This window comes from Canis lupus, chromosome 14, assembly GCF_003254725.2.
Source record: "Canis lupus dingo isolate Sandy chromosome 14, ASM325472v2, whole genome shotgun sequence".
Classification (NCBI taxonomy): Eukaryota; Metazoa; Chordata; class Mammalia; order Carnivora; family Canidae; genus Canis; species Canis lupus.
The window spans coordinates 51,732,523-51,754,685 of record NC_064256.1 but is presented as its reverse complement, the minus strand read 5'-3'; the positions used below and the strand labels follow the sequence as shown (position 1 = coordinate 51,754,685).

General features: G+C 43.2%; 1 protein-coding gene across 8 annotated transcripts in view; it reads left to right on the top strand.

The window, feature by feature from the left end:
* DOCK4 (dedicator of cytokinesis 4) overlaps window positions 1–22,163 on the top strand; it is a 410,170-nt gene that overhangs the window by 4,215 nt on the left and 383,792 nt on the right. The window lies entirely within an intron of this gene.

The window sequence follows — 22,163 nt, the reverse complement described above, 5'->3', positions numbered from 1 at the left end:
TGTCCAGATAACATGTATAGATAAATAATGATGTGCTGCCTGAAATTGTGGCATTTAGAGCCTGGCACCAATTGTACACTTTAAATGGGAAGCAAAGAGGATGATTTGTCTCTCTAGGCGAAGTACCAGTGAAGGGCTGTGCAGACAGCAGGATGGCAGCTGATGTTCTTGAGCTGGCCTCCTGTGGGAATAGCCTATAAACATGTTTCCCTCTTTTGGCCGTTCTACTAAGTGAGGATTCTTTCACGAGGCCCTGGAAACACAGAGATGCTATGCTGCCTTTCCTCTTTAGTTCCCCCCACCCCAGAGGCAGTATGATAGGCACTGTGAAGGAGATTATACAAATTGTGAGAAGCTTTAGGCTTTCCTGTCTCTGGCTCTACTCTTAGGAGACTGTATTTTCAGAATTATCTTTGATTCAGGATGTCCAAATTTCTAGCATAGTGATTTTATGCTGTGAGCATATATGACAGGGAAACATTATACTCTAAGGAAATCCAACCAAGATGCTGTAACCATAACATATTGATACATGTTTTATAGTTGGAAAAAACATTGTGAAGTTATTTTATTTTGGTATACTCTCTGAAATGGAACAATAAGTTCCATTTAAGGGATATGGAAGGAACTTCATAGAGATTAAGTGACTTACTCTATGTCAGTGGCTGTTAATCTTGTTTAGGAAGAACACTGAAGAGAAAATAAATTTATCCTATTAATCCATAATATCATTCATAATAGGAAATACATTTACTTTTGTCTTTTGATGTATATACACAAATACCATCAGCACCAGCCCACGCACATAGAGTATAACGATATTTGCTCTGTGTGATATTCTATTCTTTATTAAATTAAAAAAAAAAAAAAAGCAAAGCTCATTGCTAACTTGATGACTCCTTAATGCATCCTGACCCACAGTTTGAAAAACACTTCTCTAGATACTACATTCATAATATAGAAAGGACTGGAACTCAACTCTTGTTGGGTTTCTAGTAAGGTTCATTTTTGACATTGGTTTTGTTTTGTCTTTTAACAGTCAGATATTTGTGTTTATTTTTGATTTTGAATTTAGTAACCATGCTTTTTTTCCTTTAGTGTTGTCAAAATCTGCCTTATTAATGTACTATTTCTTATTAAAGATAAAACACCTATCCAAAGCCATCACATGCATTGTATAAGTTGTCTCTTCAAGTTCATGTGTGTCTTCCAACTAGGATCTTCTTGACAAAGACCGATATGGACTACTTAGTGACCGATTTTGGATGTTTTCTACGTAATTTCCTTTGAGAATGATTTCTGACCACTATAACAAGAATAACTATAGTAAATCTACTGAGCAATATTGTCAGTTTTAGGATTACCACCTATCATTATTTTCTGCCTTTTCTCATATTGCTTGCTGATTATTAGAAGAACAAGGCAGATTATATGACTTGTTTTTGTGTTTTTTTAAGGCACCTTAATGCCTTAATTTGTTTTTATTTTTTTTTAAGAGAGAGAGGGAGAGAATCTTAAGCAGGCTCCATGCTCAGTGCAGAGTCCAACATGGGGTTCAATCCCACTCCCTGAGATCACAACTGGCGCCGAAATCAAGAGTCAGCCTCTTAACCACCTGAGCCACCAGTCAACTATGCCTGAAACTGTAAATGGTACAGCATATAGAGAAGATGCAGTTAATGCATAGATGAGAATAATTCTTTTGTTATAATATGGAAATTATCAGCACATTTTTTCTTAAAAACTTTTGTTGGAAATATGAGCAGTATGAAACTTTAAAGCACACATACTATTGCTACTGGAGGAGGAAATTGGCTTAAAAATGAGAAAGATTATTGCAGTAGATGACTTGAGAGAGTAGTACTGGAACCAGTTTAGCAGTCTTTGCAAGGTGAAAAACCAGATGGATCTGAGATGGTTAGAAAATGGGAAACAACGGGGCTTGATAATTGGATGTGGGGAGTTGGGAAAGGAAGAAGTTTAGGATGTCTCCCTGGTTTCTGGCTGCAACAATGGGTAAACATAGGAGGCATTTTTGTAGGCAGGGCAGGTTTATGGTGTAAGATTAAGAGTTTCTTTTGGCCACCTACAGTTTTCCATACCTGTCAAATGTTCAGGCTGCAGTAGCTGGTAGGTAGTCAGCCTGAAGCAAAGGAGGGAGGCTCTGAAGTAAAGAGTATAGTTACAGAGTTTTTAGGTTTATGTATGACGATTGAAGTGGTTGACCTAGATAAGACTTTATTCATTGTATTGGCTTTGATTACGTAGTCTGCTTGTTCATTCTAAATTTTAAGGTGACAGGTCCTAAATTTCCAAAGAGCAGTCATCTTGGAGCACTTTATTAATATGGGTGCAGGGTACTCTAAAGGAAGAAATATTACCTGTCTAGGCAGACTTGGTAGTAAACTAAATTTTATGGTCTTTTCTTGCTTCCCGTTAGTGCCTTGTCTGGCTAAGGCATCAGTTACCTCTATTTCTGTGACAGTTCTCTCCCAAGCAAATATCTCATGCCAGATTGTACATGTTTGTGGGATTTCGCCAACAGGATGTTGAAAACCAGAATGAACAAATATTTCAATAAACAAGATTTATACATCCCTCAAACAGCATATAAGTGTATTTATATATCCAAAAATGGGAAAATGCTCAGATAGCCAAAGCAATATATTAATACATACAGATTCTGTGTGTGTGTGTGTGTGGGGGGTAAATATATAATACCACTTAGGAACCACAAGGTCAAATTTAGAACTCTTAAAGTTATACCACTGCACTTCTGAAAAACATGTCATTTGAAGTAAGGGATTCCAGCTTAAGATGGCATTGGGCTCTCTTCCCCTAATGTAGCCTGTTGTAACTTCCCACTGAAATATCAAGAAATGCACATAAAGAGGCAAACATTGATAATATTAAAAATAAAGTCTGACAGAAGGCCTATTGCCAAGACTTGGGAGTAATTTCCCTCAGGCAGATGGAATTGGATTAAGAAAACCAATTGGTGGTTTCTCCCTGCTTTCTTTCCTTAAGCAGAGCAGCATCAGTGACCTGGGCCGGAAGACCACTATCTCTCCCCGTGTCTCCAGCTTAGATGTCAGGTCAATACTTGGAATGTGGAGTGTTTACTGCCCGAGGCATCTCTGGTCCTTCTCATTCCACCCCATCTTTGTATTTCCATTGAGGGATAACCACTTCCAGAAACAACTGGGATGGGAAGGGGGTGGGTGGGTAGCAAGGAGTCTATGAAAAATGCCCCTCTGTCTTTGAGAAGTGCTCTGTGGTCTTCATAAGAAAAGTGATTTCATGGGTGCCCTTGAAGTGCTGCAGTAACAAAGCATGATGGATATTGTAGTTTCGCCTGCAGTCTCTTGGTGACAGAGAAAGAGGTAGTGGGATAAAAGATGATCTCATCTGAATTGCCAAAAACCATGGCACATGGAACATGATGGCTTATAGCTGGGAACTTGACTCAGAGTTGTGCACATCCACCAGATTTCGAAGGAAGGCCTGTAAGGAGGACTCAACACATACTTTCATTTTCAGCCATGTTCAAAGCACTGCAGGGAGGTTCGAGAACCAGGCTGCCTCAGTCACTGATCACATTTGTGTCCCTACGGAAGGAGGAAAGCAACTAAATCTGGAAACAGGCATCTGTCACTTAGTAATAAACTAAAACATGACTGCCTCTCAGCTGGGGAGGAAGAAGGGAAAGCATGACATTTGTATGGGGAGGCTATTATCCACCTCAATTCATGTCCTGGGTAAGTGTGCCAGAAAAAGAAGCTTGGCAGGAGGGAGGTTGGTGGTGATTCTTTGGTTTATGACATTAGCAAGTCTTCCCCTTGGTGAATTGAATAACCATTTCTCCCTCAAGTTGTGAACCATTTTCATAAACCAAGCAATTTGTTTATTTTTTAGAAGAGTATTAATTGGACAGTAACCTAAAAATATCTCCTTGATATCTTTAAGCAGAAATGTAGAGATTGGGTTCTATGTCTTTTTCTTTTCTCCAAAATAAAATATTTTGTCTGTCACTGGTGACCATAGGTGAACACGTTCAGTAACATGGGCATGCTTGTATGTGAGGCAACTAAAAATAGCTCTCACCTGGGTCCTGGGGAGAGGAGAGAGAGCCTGTTGGTCATTTTCCTGAGGTGTCCAAAATTGGTTCAACAGTCTGTTGGTAGTGGAGCTTCTTTGCTAGCAGGTGTAAGAGGTTACCTGGGCTCTCAAAGAAACAGGAAAATCCAAACACGAATTGGTAGTTTTAGAAAGAATGAAGGTAGGAGAAATTGCTGAGATTTTTCTCTAGAAATCTGGGTAATAAACACTGAAAAAACATAGGAATATTCCTACAAAATTACACACATAGTAAACGTTTGCTGTTTCTTCAATTTGCCTTTTTTTAAGGAGAATTATATGTGTATTAATTGCACTCTACATTTCACTGTAATACTCCCAGCTGTAATTTATAGAAATTGATTCAGACAACCAGATATTTGCAGTCTTGGCCCCATGTTAAAAGGGGAAACATTTGGTATAAATTATGTTAGAAATACAATGATGAGTGTTGAAATGGGAAAGTGCTTAAGAGAAGTGAAGAATTGGGATACAAAATCACATGTTGCTGTGTTGCTGTAACCAATTGTTTCAGTTGAGAAGTGGCATTGTTTGTTTTGACTTTGTACTTCTAATAATTTACAAAATTAACATGAATTTCTGTTATAATCAGAAATAACAATCTACACTCTTTTATAAGCTGACCATTATTTCCTGTATAGAGTTTCCTCTCAGGATTAGAGGTGAGACTGGTGGAAGTTGAGTCTGGAATGCCTGAATGTACTTGTCATTTATGTCCAGGAAGTACTCTGTTCCAGAGTTTCAAAGTGCCTTTCCCTGGTGCACCGTCTTGATTACCTGTGATGTTGCTGCCCTGTTGGTTCTTCCTCAGCCACAGTGAATCTGTGCTTTCAGATGGCCTTGAGGTAGAAGCCTTTGAAAAAGAGCCCTAATCCTTCTTTGAAAAAGAGCTTCAGAGGAATTCACCGAAGATAAAAATGCTGTTCTCTCCATGATGTATTCATTTAGAGAACGGATGTTGGTGTCACTGCCCACTTGCCCTTGTTCTGTGATCTCAGTCCTGTGAGGCAGTGGGCCCTGGGATAATTTATGCGACAGAAATTCGTCGACACAGAGAGTCCACAACTGGCAGATTTGAGTTAGCAATCAGAGGAATAATTGCATATTGGTGGACGTTAGGGACTGAATGTTTATGTCCCCACCCATGCACCCAAATTCGTGTATGGAAGCTCTTCCCCCCAGCATGGCTGTATCTGGAGTAAGGAGGTAAGAAAGACTAAATGAGGCCCCAAGAGTGGGGCCCTGATTGGATAGGATTAGTGTTCCCTTGAGAAACCCTAGAGAGTTTGCTTGCTGTCTGCACACATGTGTACCTGAGGGGGCCATGTGAGGCCACAGTGAGACACAGCCATCCCCACGCCAGGAAGAGGTCTCTGACCAAAAACCGATCCCGCCTGCCCCTGTTCTTGGACTGCTAAGCCTCCAGAACAGTGTGAAAATAAATCCCTGTCACTTAAACCACCTGTGGTGTTCTGATGGCAGCCCAAGCTAACAGGATGGATTTGAACAGTTTTGGGTACTGGGAAGAGGGACAAAATAAATAGAAGCTGAATCCTGGACCTCAGCGTGATAGATGCAATCAGTGTAGATCCTTGCCGTGGCTGAGATCTCACTCCCCTGGTCCACACTCGGAAGCACAGACTCGGTTGAGTCAGCCTGATGGTGATTATCCTCTCCAGGCATATGCATGTTTGAATAATGGCATTTTTGCAAAGTTGCTCACATTGTTTTAAGGCATCAAATCACTTCGGGTGCCTGCAAAGCCTCCAACTAGAAAGCCATCCAGAGAAGTAGGGTCTTGAGGTGCTTTAAGTCTTCCCGCTACAATTATTTATGAAGAGTCTGAAGTGATAGTTTTGACATTTAGGTTAGCGTTTAAAACAGGTAGATGCAGTTTTATCATATGGCAATTTGGTTGGCGACATCACTTCGGTGTCCTTTGTTTTTGAAAGGCCTGAGTGTTGAATGCCAGGTCTCAGGTCTCTGAGGAGAATAAAGCAATATTTGGGGAAATTTTTTGCCCTCCCATTCTCTATCCTTAAATATGTTTTTCCTGATGGCTGGTAGCACATCCCTCTAAGAATTTACTTGCTACGTATTTTGTTTTCCTCAGTGGTGACTATACAGGCATTTCCTGTGACACATTAATGGAAAATCTTACATTGGATGATTATTTATTGAGTATGCCTACTACGTATAAGACAATATGCTAGCTTGGTGGGGCGTACAAGGAGATACAGATCTGGATCCATGAATAAGTGAGAAAGCGAGCCATGTATCCTATTTTTTTATCTCCTTTAATTTATACATTTATTCAAGGTAGTTATCTATTTTTTAAAAAATTCAGTAAGGCAGTGCATAAACAGAGAAATCAGTGTGAAGGTTAAGACAGTTATTTCCCCTCAAGCTTTAAAATGAAGATAAGGACTTGGGATGGTGATATTATTCACTTGTGAGCCTGAGGAAACAACCCCGAGGAGGGAGTGTCTCATATCCTGGAAAACTGAGAACTTGTACAAAAGAATAGAAGTTTCATTTTAAGATACTCTGCATAGAAGTGAGTCACCAGCTGCTAGGATTGTCCAATATAAACACCTGAGCGGTGTTGTACTTTAAATAGCTGGAAACCCTTTTTCCTCTTCCTACTAAGCATTTTCTGTGTTCCACCCACCACATCCCCCCCCCTCCCCGTAGCACATTCCTATCACCTCACCAACATCAAATACCTTAGAAAATGATTTGCCTTTTTTTTCCCCCTCTTTGGTAGTTTCCTTCTAAAATTGGACAGAGGAAGAAAGATGGATTCAGTATTTCTTACTCTCCCTTCAAGAGAATTTTGGAGCGATAAATAAAAACCATAGTAGGGATCCCTGGGTGGCGCAGCGGTTTGGCGCCTGCCTTTGGCCCAGGGCGCGATCCTGGAGACCCGGGATCGAATCCCACGTCGGGCTCCCGGTGCATGGAGCCTGCTTCTCCCTCTGCCTGTGTCTCTCTGCCTCTCTCTCTCTCTCTGTGACTATCATGAATAAATAAATAAAATCTTTAAAAAAAATAAAAATAAAAACCATAGTAGTTTAAATTACAGAAATTAGAGTAGGTGAGCAGAGAGGAAACTAACTTTAAGATGAATGAATGCTTCTGTGTCTGTGCCTGTGTGATTGGTCCATGCGGACACACTAAAGCCTAATGGCAAATCGAGAGAGGCGAGTGGTTTGTTCCAGGTGACCCAGCTGTAAGTGGCGGAGCTGAGATTTGGACATGTTGTCCAAGCCCGAAGCTGTAGGCCTGTTGTGACACCTACCACATTCCTCTGTGCATGTAAGCCCGAGTCTGGAGGCCTAGCCCCAGGCTTTGGGGTTCCATGGACGGTGGTGAAGAAATTGGTCATCAGTCTTTACTTTTTTTTTTTTTTTTTTTTTAAGATTTTAGTTATTTATTCATGAGAGGCGGGGGGGGTGGGGTGTAGAGACACAGGCAGAGGGAGAAGCAGGTTCCATACAGGGAGCCCAACGTGGGACTCGATCCCAGGTCTCCAGGATCATGCCCGGGGCCGAAGGCAGCGCTAAAGCCCTGAGCCACCCGGGCTGCCCTCTTTACTTTTTAAATAACTGCTGGTATTAATACCAGAAGTGTGTGCAGTTAAGCACGGGTATCCTTTGCTTTGCCAAAGTTCACCTTACACCCCTTCCCTTTTATGACAGACCTGTATTAGTACTTGTTTTTGCCACCTGAAAGAAATCCAAAGAGGATTGTTGCTTTTATGAAAAAAGGCAAAAAGTGAAAATTGCACTTAGCATTTGTTTTGCAGAAAGCTGTTAGGGCGGCAGTGCCCACCCCCTGGCTGCAAGAGTGGTGCCACCAAGCACTTCCCCCGGGAACTCAGCATCAAGCCACCGTAGCTCTGAACTGTGTCTGTGAGCTTCTGTGCTTTATCTCCACTTATTTCATGCATCCTTTAGCAAGATGTGTCCTAACGTATCAGAGAAGCCCGAGAGAGGTAATTTTTTGAGTCTGGGAATGCTCACAAATTGTTCCATGTAAATTAATGGCCATTGCTTCTTTGTCTTCTGCTAGTTCTGCTTATGAAGGTTTTCATAGGAACGCCCTACTTTCGGACAGCGGGGAAAGCCTGTACTCACACTGTCTTTTTGCTCCAGCATTAGTCTCTGGTGGTGGTGGCCAGCCCCACTGTGTGCTGCCTGCCTGTGGGTGGGGGTTGTGATAGAGCACAGTGGTGCCCAGGGGGTCACTGGAGGGATCAGGAGTTGAAGATGGTGCCAGAAGGGTGTGGGGAAGAGGGAGGGGGGTGAGAGGCAAGGATGAGACCGTGCTCTGTGACCAGAAGGGAACAGAAGTATGTATCCATGCATGAGAGTGGACCTTAGCCAAGCCTGACCAGGAACAAGGAGGAGCCCTGGAGTAAAAATCTCAAGTTCTCAGTGACCAGGGGTTTGTGTCTGGGAGACTGGAAGGAGGAGAGGTAGAAAGGTGGGAGCATCAGCATTGATTTTAGGAACCAGGGAAGCCCTAATTTGTGAAGCTGCTAGCTCTGATGCTGGAAGCCCTGGCTTTGCATGGACCCAGGCGTCTCACTCCCGTCTGTGCTCGGGGCAGCCTCACTGTGCAGAGCCACTGAGCTAGGGCCTTCAGCAACCTTGGTGTGCTGGAGATACCCTTGTTTGAATTACTGCGGTAGCCTCTTAATTTGTCCCCTACTTGTAGTCTCTTCTTTTCTCTGGAACATGCTCTGCATTAAACTGCAAGCGATCTCTTTTGTAAAGCAAATTTTTGTTTGGTGTGTGGTTCATCTGGAGAAACAATACCTGTGGTGTTTTCTTTGTACTTAGGGTAGAGTCCACAGTCAATTCATGGCTCGCAAGGCCCTTCGTAAAGTGGCACCTGTGTGCAATCCAGTCTAGTGACAGGTGGCTCTTTCTCCCACACACTGGGCTCCATCCTGGGGAACCACGTACAGTGTCTCAGACTCTAGGTCTCTGCTTGCTGGAGGTCTGCCTTGCTTGACCACCCTGGTTCCCCTTCTCTACTTTGAAAACCTAACTGTGGTGTCTTCTCTCTGAGAGTTTCCATTTCTGACTTCTTACAGAAATGAAGACTCTTGCCCATCATTGCACATCTGTGCCTGCAGCTGCTTCTCTCAGGACCCTCTCTGCTGCCCTTTGAAACTGTCTGCCATTTCTGTATGCCTGTGAAGCCTTTGAAGCCAGAGATGCTGTGCTGTTCAGCTCTGATTTCCCTGGATGGTAGATAAAGAGCTGACGTTTAGTGGGCTCAGTAAGTGGCGAATCAGTGAGTGAATGGTGTCTTAGTCCATGTGCAGGCCGATAAAACAAAACGCCACAGATGAGGTGGCTTTATAATCCACAGAAATTCATGTCTTACAGCTCTGGAGGCTGGGAGCTCAAGAACAGGGTGCCATGGGGATCCCTGGGTGGCTCAGAGGTTTTGCTCCTGCCTTCAGCCCAGGGCGTGATCCTGGAGTCCTGGGATCGAGTCCCACATCAGGCTCCCTGCATGGAGCCTACTTCTCCCTCTGCCTGTGTCTCTGCCTCTCTCTCTCTCTCTGTGTGTGTCTCTAATGAATAAATAAATAAAATCTTAAAGAAAAAAAAAAGAACAGGGTGCCAGCATGGTTAGGTTTGGTGAGACACTCTTCTGGATTGTGGACTTCTTGCTGTAACCTCATATGGCAGAAGGACCTGTGGAGCTCTCTGGGGTCTCTCTCTCTCTCTCTCTCTCTCTTTTTTTTTTTTTTTTTTAAAGATTTTACCCATCCATTCAGGGAGCCCGAATGGGACTCGATCCCGGGTCTCCGGGATCACGGTGCTAAACTGCTGAGCCACCCTGGCTGCCCTGGGGTCTCTTTTATACAAGCATTAATCTCATTCATGAGGCATTACCCCCATGACTTCAGCACCTCCCAACCCCCCCCCCCCCCCCCTAATACCATCCCACTGGGCATCAGGATTTCAACATACAAAATGGGGAGTGGCACAGACGTTCAGGTTGAAGTGAATGGGTTCCTTGGATGAGGGAGGAGATCTCTAAGGCTGGGGCGTTGCCATTATTTGTTAGGTTTATGAATCAGGGGTTGCCAGAATGCATAAACCAGCCTCTGAGAGGATGAAGCAACCAGACTGGGGAATGCCCCCAACATGCTAAAGTGTTGGTCCAGAGGAAGACAGATATTTGTCAGAGAAGTGACAGCATTCGTCAAGAGCATATGAAACTACCTCCACAAATTCTGAAACATACAGCAGGGTTCTGTTTGTTTTGTGACCATATAAAATTGGCATTAAAAAATCCACATAGAAAATAAAATAAGAAAGGTGTGAGTGCTTCTGCATGACGAGATCTATGGCTAACCACTAACCTCTGTGGAGACAGGACTGGATTTTTTTTCTCTTGTATTCTCTGCTCTTAGTGTAACATTTACTACATGATTTATACTGTGAGAAATAAAGCACATTGTATTTGAGTCAGTGTGGGCAGGTCTCAGTTTTTAAGAGCCTGTTCAGCAGTGACGTCTCCACAGCAGCAGCATGTGGCTATTGGACTCCATTCACATGCCAGAAGATGCTCCAGCACATCTGTTTGTCACATGGTCTGGCCACCACGTAATAAGCAATTGTAGAAAATCTTCTGGCTAACACTGTGTCTTAGACATTTTTTTTTAAGTTTTTAATTTTTAATCCCAATTGATTAACATACAGCATAATATTAGTTTCAGGTGTGCCATTCGTGTTTCAGCATTTCTGTGCATCACCCTGTAGGTGTGGTCATCACTGCAGGGGCACTCCTTAGTCCCCATCGCCTATTTCCCCCAGCAGCCCCCCAACACCTTCCCTCTGGTAACCACCGGTTCATTCTCTATAGGTAAGAGTCTGTATCTTATGCATTTGTAGTGCTTCCTGCAAGCTGTGGGTGCTTTTCCAACTTGCCAGTAATTCAGCTTTGCAACACAAGTTTCATACTGCTGCTCTTTCAGGATAAGAGTTTCCTAAGATTGCACGGCTGTTATCAAAGACAAAGACACAAAACTGCTACCAAGTGTGCACTTAGCCTTTGGTGAGAGAAACAGCATCGTCACTCCACTGAAAGCAAAAAAATAACAGATCTATGACATGCTGGAGAGAGAGACTACACTCGTCATTCATAGCTTCTCATTTTTTTAAACAAAGATTTATTTATTTTTAGAGAGAGAGAGCGAGAGCCCACACAGGGGGAGGGGTGGAGGGAGAAGGAAAGAAGCAGACTCCCCTCTGAGCTCAGAGCCTATGCAGATTCCACCTCACAACCCTGAGAACATGACCTGAGCTGAAATCAAGAGTCTGTCTCTTGACCGACTGAGCCACCCAGGTGTCCCAGCTTCTATATATATATTTTTTTTTCATGAGAACAGCTTATTCGTGAGAACATTTTATTAGAGGCCATCTGTCGTGCCTCGTGTGGCGCTGCAGGTTGTGCTCTACACGACGTGGCTGGTTTGGGAACGTTGTCTCTAGAAGGAGGGATGCTCACTTTCTCTGATTTGCAGTACACAGTAGTGTGCTAAGAGCTAACAGGAGCCCCAGTCCTTGTCCTTAATATTGAGCAGATAGAATTTTGAAAATATAAACAAATTTATTAAGATAAAATGCTGTTTTTATTGGCTTGATATGTTGGGGTTCTATCCAAGAGTTCATTAAAAAAAAAAAAATAGAAATAAGAAAACCTGACTGTGAAAACCCAAGTTTGAAGACCACTCACTTGGCAGAATGACTTGGAACAAGGCTCAAGTGTCACAGCTGAATCTCTCTTAGAGCAGCAGTCTTTGCAGTCACTGTCCGAATTCTGTTGATGAGGTGACACCTTACTGTTTTCATTGGCTGTGGAGAAGTCTGGCCTGGGGGGTACAAACCACTGCTTTTGTTCATGTGGTCCAGTTTGCACCATTTATAATGATGCAGTAAAGCTTTCGTGCCTGAGAAAAGCATTTGTTTGATACCATCATACTATAAAGAACCGAATTCAAAGGGTTAATGGGAGTTGATCTTATGAGAGAACCCCTAGGCTTTAGTTAGGGTTCTAATTTCGTCCCCCCCTATAATAACTGTATGAACTGTATGAATGTATGTATCTCTTAGGGACTTCTTAGGGCCTTTCTGTAAAATGAGAGTTGGATGAACTGATTTCCAGGGCTCCTTGAAATTCTAGAACCCCATTGTAAGAGATTTCCTTGGGCACCCGGACTAGGTGTCAGTGGAACTGACTGGAATATTCTGTACCTGAAATGTTTCTGTTTGTGTTTAGGTAGCTGAATGTGAAGCATGTGACATACTTAACTCTTTGTGGTGGCCTCTTGTGCCAGGCAGTTTACTGTATTTGCAGCTTTATGTGTTATCTCAAGCCTTGTGGGCAATTCCCTGTGGAATTTGGTTCTGTGAATTTTGGTAAGTGTTTGATAAATATCACATTAGGCCACTCTATTCCACTCTATTCCCCTACGTCTTTCTATCCCTAATAGGCATTGGCCAGGGTTATTAACTTATTCAAATGAATAAACCAAACCCCATTGTCTATTTGCGAGTCACATTGTACCAATTCAAAGAAAACAAATTGGTTGGTTTGGGGTGTGTGTGTGTGTGTGTGTGTGTGTGTGTGTGTGTGTGTGTGATTTGGAAGTAATTTGTTTCTGGAAAGCATTTTTTCTTTTTCAGTTGTGATAAAAGAGCTCAGGGATGGAAATATATTACACTTCACCGTCAAAAAGAAAAGAATCATCTTAGATCTCATTTCACATCCAAATTATAGCACCCAGAGACCGCACTGTGCAAGAGTGGTCAGATTCCACTGACTGTTTGAGATTACGTCCCTAATTGGAAAAAATTAGGACTATTAATCATGGTGACACAAGGCAAAATGTCATCATGGCATGACATCCTTATTTTCCACCTGAAAAATGGTGGCTTTTGAGAATAAAACCAAACCCTCCTTTCCCTACTCTCCTTCCCGTTTCCTTTCTGGCTGTACTTGTCTGGAATAGATCAGACAAAGAGTTGCAAAAAAGCAGAGGGCACAAAACAGGAAGAAAGCTTTCCTTCGTTTTTATTCCACAGAAATGGGTGTGACAATGGGGTGGAGGTAGAAAGAAGACCTCAAAGCTATGGAATTATATCATTGCATAGACATTTGAAATTATTTGCATGTAAGTAATTGGTGGAGATAAAGTCTTTTTAGGTATGGGGACAGCAAAGTGACTGAACTCTGAATTTTCATTTTGTGCCTCCTAGATTTACTCAGAAGGGAAATGGTTTAAGCAGTTTGCCAGAATTTTCTCAGGAGGGTAATAATTCTCTAACTATAGAAGTAATTATGGTTGTAACACATGAATTATTTTAGTATAGAGTTTTGTAATTTCTTAGTATTTTGGCATACTTAAAATTTATTTGGGCATTTGCACATTTTAAACAGGATTTAAAAGAAAAGGGCAACTGCCAAATGCTAGTCTATCTCATGATTGGTTTTTTTAAAGATTTTATTTATTCATGAGAGATAGAGAGAGATAGAGAGAGAGAGAGGCAGAGACACAGGAAGAGGGAGAAGCAGCTCCATGCAGGGAGCCCGATGTGGGACTTGATCCCAGGTCCTAGGATCATGCCCTGAGACCAAGGCAGATGCTCAACTGCTGAGCCATCCAGGTGTCCATCATGATTGGCTTTTTAAAATATTTAATGCCTCCCCATCATTATTAACTGCTTTTTTTCTCCTAAAACAATAATAACAACAACAAAACAAACAAAAATACAGAGGCTTCTGGATGGCTCCATCGATTAGAGGTCTGAGTCTTGGCTTTGGCTCAGGTCGTGATCTTGGGGTCATGGGATTGAGGCCTGCTTCAGGTTCTGTGGAGTCTGCTCCGGATTCTCTCCCTCTGCCCCTCTCCACCCTGCTTGTGTGTGTGTGTGTGTGCATGTGCTTGTTCGCTCTCTCTTTTCCCCCCTCCCTCTCTCTCTCTCTCTCTCTCTCCCTTCTCTCAAATAAATACATGAATGTGTACAAAAATCTGATTCCTCTTAATATCTGTTTTTGTGGGGTATTTTTGATAGCCGTGGCATTTTTGCTGAGTGACCTTTGTTGCTCTAATAAGCCACATCTTCTGTAGGTCTCTAAAATTCTGTCGCCATGCAGTTTTTGCAGTACTCTAAAGGGGGTAGTGGCGTTTTTTTGTGTTTTTAGTATTTCCAAAAGGGAAAACTTTTGTGACATATTTGGTGAACACTAGGTCCAAATTCTGCAATTTTTCTGTGGATGTCTCATTAAGCACAATGAGAAGATTCTTGTATTTATATTTCTGCCTCAGTACTAATGTTAATTTGATGTCAGATGGTTAATGCAACCATATTTTGTGATCATATAGACTATAATAGGCAGCACCTCATATAGCATAATAGTAAACGTGTACTGAAACTTATGTGTCAGGTCCCATGCCAGGGTTGTGTATACATTTTGTTCTGTGCTCATGACAACTGCATGATACTATTTCATCCCAATTTTACAAATGAGAAACTGAGGCACAGAAATGTTACAGAACCTGCCCAAGATAGTTCTGATTTTTTTGTCACATTCCAAAGCCCAGTGCCTTCACCACTGTGTCATGGTGTCTCCCTGGTCATGTCTTTCTTGCCCATTTGTTTTGGCTTGGGTTGGTGGTGGTAGTGTGGGCCTTGGGGGTGTCGATTGCCCTAAAGTTAAGCTGTTGACAAAATCCATGGTTATAATTGCAGCACATGTTACTTCTTTTGAAACCAGGCAACTCCACTAGGATGGATGAGTGTAAGGTGTTAACTGACAGAGAGCCAAGGCTACTGGTTGGACAGCCTTTGATTTTGAAACCTTCACATTGGGTTGGGCCCTTGATCCTCTGTTCTTTATTGAGAATAAGCATGATGTCCCAGAGTTTCTCCAGCTCAGCCCATCACTGCCCCAGGGCTCATCAGAAGTGAGTTTGGACTGAGACCCAGCTGAGAGGGACTGCTTCCAGGAGCCTGGTGTTGGAGCATCCCTAAGTGTGCAGCTGGGGATGGACACATCTACCAAAGTGACCCCTTCCCTCAGCTGCAGCCAGTCATGGCAGGTACTTTCTCACCTTGTGGTAGTCCTCACCTCATCAGGTGATGTAGAAAAAGGCTAGATTCCACTTAGAAAAGGCAGTGTAGGACAGTGCACTCATAATGTGTGAAAGGCGTGGGATCCCTGGGTGGCTCAGCAGTTTAGTGCCTATCTTTGGCCCAGGGCGTGATCCTGGAGTCCCTGGATCAAGTCCCACATTGGGCTCCCTGCATGGGGCCTGCTTCTCCCTCTGCCTGTGTCTCTGCCTCTCTCTCTCTCTCTCTCTCTCTCTCTCTGTCTCTCATGAATAAATAAGTAAAATCTTAAAAAAAAATGTTGGAAAGGCGGGTTATGAAAACAACGCACAACAGTAGAGACCTGCCATATCTTTGGATGGGGTGGAGGGAGAGCTCTATGGCAATACCAGAGAGATGTGATGATAACACCTTCCCATAAATTAAGTATTGTGTTCAGACTGTGTCTTTTATTTCAAGTGACTTTGGCCCAGATAGCTCCCTGAGGATGACCCATGTTCCAACTCCCTTATGAAGTCATCAGGTCTGATAGAAAATGACTTGAGTGCTTAAATTATACCTTTCCTGTGTGCAGAATAATAATACCCTATTCCATTGATTTGGGGCTTTTTTTAATTGGCAGTGCTGTCTCACTGGTCCTGTTTGATCCTCTCATTGTCTCAGAAGCAGATAGGAGGAGATTGTTCCCATTTTAATGATGACACAGTTGAGGCACAGGGAATGAAGTGACCAGTGGAGCACAGATAAAATGTGAAGGGTCAAGACAGCCCAGTTCTGCTCTTTGTTTGAAGGACTATGTCATTTTGTTCTTTGTATACATATTTTCCCCGTGGCAGAACTTTGACCATTTACCACATGCTTTGTGCATGTACACGTGTGAGCAGTGGACCAAACGAGATCCTGATGGGTGGCTACCACATTTGGATGAGCGTATCAGTGTGCCAGCCCGTGCTCTGTCGCTGTGTTCCCCAGACCACGCTCTGCCTCCACGTCGTCGGTGCTGTGTGTGTTGGTTACCCTGTAGTTCAGTACTACTGGTTTCCTTATCATTTGTATGGCCCATGTCAGTTTTATTTAAACATTTTCTAAGTGTGGGAAAGGTGCTAAAGCTGTAGTTTCTTGCCCTGTAAACAGGGATAATAATACCTATCTTGCTTATTCACAATGTAATTATCATGATCAAGTGAAATCATTCTTGTGAAGCCATGGAAATTATAAAGGGCTTTACAGGCATGAGGAATTACTATGGATGACCCTTAAGTTCAAGATGGCAATCAGCTCTAGTTGGAGTAATTGGTCCTGATACCATGCATAAGTCCTTCTCCCGAGACCTGCTGCAAGCCTCATGAGGAATTATGGGGGTCACGCAGATGTTTGTGAAGGAGCAGAAAGGCTTACAGAAAAAAAAAAAATAAATAAAAAAAAAAAAAAAAAAAAGAAAGGCTTACAGAGCCCTTTGGGAAAGACCTGGCTCACTCTTCTGGAAGCCATTGTCCAAGGCATATGACAATAGGAGCAGGGTGGGCTCCACTGCCAGGGAGTCACCAGCTGATCTCCAGAGAATTGCATGTTGATGAGTTGACTCAGTGCCATACTCACTGAAACTAGCCAAAACATGGAGAGTAGCTTATACCTTTTGCTCAGAAAGGAAAAAAAAAAAAAAAAAGAATAAAAATGAAAGATACTTTGGAGTATATGCTTTATTAAACCTCAAGTCAGATGATTACTTTGTAACGCTCCTGTGTGACAGTGAGGTGGAGACTCTTGTGCACCGTCCATGTCAAGTGCCCACTGATCATGCAGGGGGAAGGGGGGGAGGCCTTGGGAAGACTTGACCCTGGCCAGATGTTCTTAGCAAGTGATGGTCACTAATGCACCTGTTGTCTGTGCAGTATTCTCTGATTTATGAGTTCCTTCTTTGTGCCAGGCGCTGTGCTAGGGGATGGGTCAACATTGGGGAAGGTGGGGTTTTTGGATCTCAGAAAGCTTAGAAATTCACTCCTCCATTAAGTATGTGTTAGGTACGTGTGTTAGAGCAGTGTGCTGTGGGTGCAGAGATGAACAGTGAATTCCACGGAGCTCAAATCTGCATGGAGAAGACAGGAAGGATCATGGACTGTGGTCCTCGGGAAGGCAGGGGGCCCACTGGGAGGTCTCCTTATATCTACGCAGGCAAGAGTGTTTGGAATGCTGTTTGGAAAGAGTTGTGAAGTGATTGTAGAAGTTAGGTAGGTGGGAGAATTGGAGAAGGACTTTCTTGGATAAGGGAAGTGTTAATAGGGGCCCGTAGGTGTTTCAGTAGTTGAGCATCTGCCTTTGGCTCAGGGTGTGATCCTGGGGTCCTGGGATCAGGACCTGTATCATGCTCCCTTCAGGGAGCCTGCTTCTCCCTCTACCTATGTCTCTGCCTCTCTCTGTGTCCCTCATGAATAAATAAATAAACTCTCAAAAAAAAAAGTGTAGGTAGAGGCAAGTAAGCCTAAGGGTAGGGGTGTGTGGAAAGGCGGGGGAGCTGCACTAGATTACTCCTGGAAAATTACTACCAGAATACCCCTATATGTAGCTGATGTATGACTTTATTCCATTTTAGATCTGTGGCTCTCAGCCTAGCTGAACTCTTCACCCCTCACTCTGAGGAGTGTTGGAAATATATTGTTCTTCATTAATAGAGTGACTGGGAACCCTTCGTGGCATTCATTGGACCTACCTGGAAAAGCTACATGGCCTCCAGAAGGAAAGACGCCTCCATCCCACATGCCTACGGTGTTGTCTCTTAGAAACCCTAGTAGACAAAAATCCCATGACGTAACAATTTGGGAAGCATGCTTGCAATTTTCAATTAAGGCATGAAAGCCAAGGCCTCACAGTTTGTGGGCCATCAGTAGCGTCTGGAATCCCTTTTCTGTGAATATCTTTTGTTTGGAATTTCTTTCACCCTTTCTGGTTTCCACGTTTTGTTGCCATTCTGCCTCAATTCCAGAGAATACCTTAGTTGATAGCATCTTTTTTTAAGAGGAAATACTTAATTCTGCTCTTGTTCCCAAGTGGAGGGGCTCCATCAAAGAGAGAGCCTGCCCTTCCTCTGCTGCTTCTGCCGCTTGCCTCCCTTGATTGGCAACTGGCTGGCTACTTGGAGAGAAGGTATTTGGCTGGCCTGGCTCAGTCCCTCCTTCCCAAGGGTGTCTGTCCCTGCAGAGAATCTGCCTGCTGATTTGCGAGGTTAGTCATGGTGTGGGAGGCCTGCATGCTTGTGACTTTAACTCAGTATTGGAGTGTTAGCTGGGCCCCGTGTACAGTGATGTGGTTTGTGTACTGCACAAAGGGAGCAAGTGGTGGCTGGGAGTCTGCCAGAGCTCCGCTGTACCCAGCCAGCTGTGCTGGGACCTGAGCTGTGCCTTCTGCTCATTTGAACAGGAGCATTGTGTAGACCAGTGGCCACCATGTTGCACAAGGTCAGAGGGCACCATTGTGTTCTCATTGTGTTCCATGTCTGCTGTTCTAAGTCTTAGAGGTTTTGCTTTGGTAGTGAGCGGGATGTGTACACTTCCAGCTGTGTCGCTCCGTGTGGGGTTGGTTGCTAGGAAAGCTGACATTGGTTTGACCTGCTTCCTCTCTCATTCCAGTGGATGAAAGGGGTGTTATTCATTACTTTACCTGGTCCTCTAGTTTCCTTAGTGAAACAAAGCTTTGGTGCTCTGTGAGCTCTAGATTTTGTCTCTCACCCATACAGTTTGCACATGTTTGTGATTAAAAGTTCACAGCATAGAAGAGTATAGAGTATGAAGCTGAAGTTTCTCTTCACCTTCCCCCACTCTCCTTTTAGAAGTTTATCATTGCTTAAAAAAAGAACTTTAAAAGTTTATCATTGCTTAAAAAAAAATATCATTGCTGATGCTTTGGAGGAGAGCCTCTTCGATTCTTTCCTATTCTGTTGCTGTGCGTCTTTTTAAAAATGTGATCATTTGGGGGTGTCTGGGGGGGCTCGGTTAAGCTTCTGACTTTTGAATTTGGCTCAGGTCATGATCTCAGGGTTGTGGGATAGAGCCCCACAGCAGGCTCTACACCCAGCAGGGAGTCTGGTCCTCTCCCTCTGCCCTTCCTGCTGCTCACACTCCTGCACTCTTTCTTTCTAAGATAAATAAATGAATCTTAAAAATATGTTCATAGTATTTAAGTTTTATAACTTTTTTGAGCATTATATTTTTCCATAGAAGTATATTATGAATTTAGCTGTCTTTTAAAAACCATTACATTTTCAAAATTATTTATTTTCAAAATTATGTATGATAATAACAACCATAATACTTAAACTTGAAGCTCGCCATGTCTCTTCATTGCTCTAAGCCCTTTACGTGTATCATGACAATTCTATGGGAATAGGTACTATTTGTACCATTTTTCAGCCCAAAAAAGTGAGGTGCAGAGATCAAGTACCTTGTCTGAGATCATGCAGGGCAAGGTTGTAGCATTAGTATTTGAAGCTGGGTGTCATGGCTTCAGAACGGACATTTTTACATCTGCTTGATAGCATATGGTATAAAATTCAAAAGGTGCAAAAAATTAGTGATCTGATGGCAACTGAGGTTCCTGGCGCTTATCCTGAAGTTTTCATCCCTGGGGCAGCCCTCTGTCAGTTCATTGTGAGCCACTTGGGTACACGTAGCCAGTGTCCACTGTGGACCTGTTAACACAGAAAGCAATACACGGGCATTATTTTTTTTTCCTTTATACCAGTGAGAAACAAATACATCTGTTGTCCATCCATGTCAATCCTGTGATACTGCTTCCTGTCACCCTTTATTTAGCCCCTGGCAAAAACCATTCTGTTCTCTGCTCTGTGTGTTTGACTATTTTAGATTTGACGTGTAAGTAAAATCTTGCAGTATTTGTCCTTCTGTGTCTGGCTTATTTTACTTAGCATAGTATCATCTGAGTCCATTCATGTTGTCACAGACGGCAGGATTTGCTGCTTTATTAAGGCTGGATAATATTCCGTACCACATTTTCTTTATCTGTCCATTGCTTGGTAGATGTTCAGGTTGTTTCCATATCTTGACTACTGTGAATAATTACCTTTTTTTTTAATAGTTGAATACTGTTACGCAGTAGGAATGTATCATAATTTATTTAAACACCTCTCTTTGTGGTTTTCAATATCATGCTATTCTAAACAATGCCACCTCAAAGATATTTCTGTTTATTATAGGCAAATATGTGCAATCATGTAATCACACATGTGAATATTTCCTTACAGTTTATTCCTGGAAGTAGAATTGCTGGGTCAAAAGGGGTGCATGTGGGGTACCTGGGTGGCTCAGTGGTTGAGTATCTGCCTTCAGCTCAGGGCGTGATCCAGGGTCCTGGGATTAAGTCCAGCATCGGGCTCCCTGCAGGATTCCTGCTTCTCCCTCTGCCTATGTCTCTGCCTCTCTCTCTCTGTGTCTTTCATGAATAAATAAATAAAAGCTTTTTTTAAAAAAAAAAGGGACACCTGGGTGGCTAAGCAGTTGAGCATCTGCTTTTGGCTCAGGGTGTGACCTGGGGTCCTGGGATCAAGTACTGCATTGGGTTCCCTGCAGGCAGCCGCCTTCTCCCTCTGCCTATGTCTCTGCCTCTCTGTGTCTCTCATGAATAAACAAATAAATAAAATCTTTAGAAAAAAATAAAAAAGGGGGCACATGTAAGCTTTTTATAGATCTTGACAAATGATCTCCCCACAAATATGTATGATTTTGTGCTCCTACTAATGTCTTTGTTTCCCCAGTCCTTCGCCAGCATTGGATAGTATCTCGAATATTGTATTAGTTTGTTAAGTGATGTCAGTACACCAAGTGAGGGAAATCAATAGCATTTACAGTTCGTTATCTTTAGCTCATCCAGCTTCGCTAGGATTCATTTGCTCAAGAAGAGTTGTGTGCAAGTTATGCATATACTCCCTGCTTTACTAAGAGAGGTCTTCTCTTCTTTTTCTTTAATAATGTAGTTACTATGAAGCATTTTTATCAACTTCAGAAAACAGCCTGCCCCATGTCATCAAGCCTGGGAGACTTCCTAGAGCGGCAGGCACTTACTGATTTGGGAGTCTGGACTTAGTGTCCTCTAATACGTAGGCCAGCCCACTGCACACCCCTCCTCCTGACGTGGTGAAGCAGTGCGTAGCCACGAAGTGCTGGGCGGCTCTGCGGGGACCCCAGCGGCTCCAAAGAAGGATGCCATCGTTGGGACGGTGCCTCTTACAAGCTGCCAGTAAGCTCGTGCTGTCATCATGGAACTGAGACAACTCCATAAGTGACTCCGGAGCTTGTGCTTTTATCGTCGGTGTTGTTCTTTTTCTCAGGAAAAGCCAGTGCTTTGAGCTGCGTGCACACAGATTGCACTTCTGGGTGCTTGGGCTCCACAGGATCAACTCACACTTACTTTCAAGCCTGGGGGAGCAGAATTTTCCATCTAATCTGCCTAGCTGATCTCAGATTGTGTTGTGTGGAGTCCAAGGCTGTTTGCCAAAGGAAGGAAGATGTTGTGTGTTGGGGGATGCTGTGCCTCCGTTTTTCCTGAGGCCTCTGGTCCTTTGAATGCTGGTTGGGCTGTTTGAGGGGCAGGGTTCCCCAGGAGGTTTTGCAGCCTCCAGGGAGGTCTGGATTGAGGTCCTTGCTGTATTCTGCTGCTGCTCAACCTTGGGCTCAGCAGACATCGTTTTTTTCGTATGGTTAGTTTTCTGCATGATGAGCTACGGGTGAATGGTACTTAAGTTGTTCAGTGGTTGACTTTGAGACGATCAAGTTTTGGGTTTTTATTTTGGAATTTTGTTGTCTAGTCATGTTCTCTTTTAGCTTTTCGGACTTATTACTACAGAACAAGGAGCTGATGTGGCCCCCCCTCCCA